Below are 326 nucleotides of genomic sequence, written 5' to 3'. Positions count from 1 at the left end.
AACACACACACACATAAATAATAAAAAGAAAGAAAAAAACTTTTCTTTGCTTCATCCCAATTCCCAAGATTCCTCCTCTGGCGAAACACGAGAGTCTCAGTCAACAAAAGTCGCGGCGAACTTAGACTGAAGCCACAAGCCAAATACTCCAATTCACTCACATGATCCGTAGCCACTGGGCTGGACCACTTGTCTTTGGGTCTGGGTTGCTGGATTAGGGGCAAAGAATGTGATAGCCTGTTCATTGTTAAAAGCCTGGTTTGTGATTGGGAAAGAGGTGGGTTTGTTTGTTTAACTTGTTGTTGTTGTCCTTATTGAGGTTTTGG

The sequence above is a fragment of the Penaeus monodon genome, chromosome 32 (genome assembly GCF_015228065.2).
Source record: "Penaeus monodon isolate SGIC_2016 chromosome 32, NSTDA_Pmon_1, whole genome shotgun sequence".
Taxonomy (NCBI): Eukaryota; Metazoa; Arthropoda; class Malacostraca; order Decapoda; family Penaeidae; genus Penaeus; species Penaeus monodon.
This window is presented reverse-complemented; position numbering follows the sequence as displayed.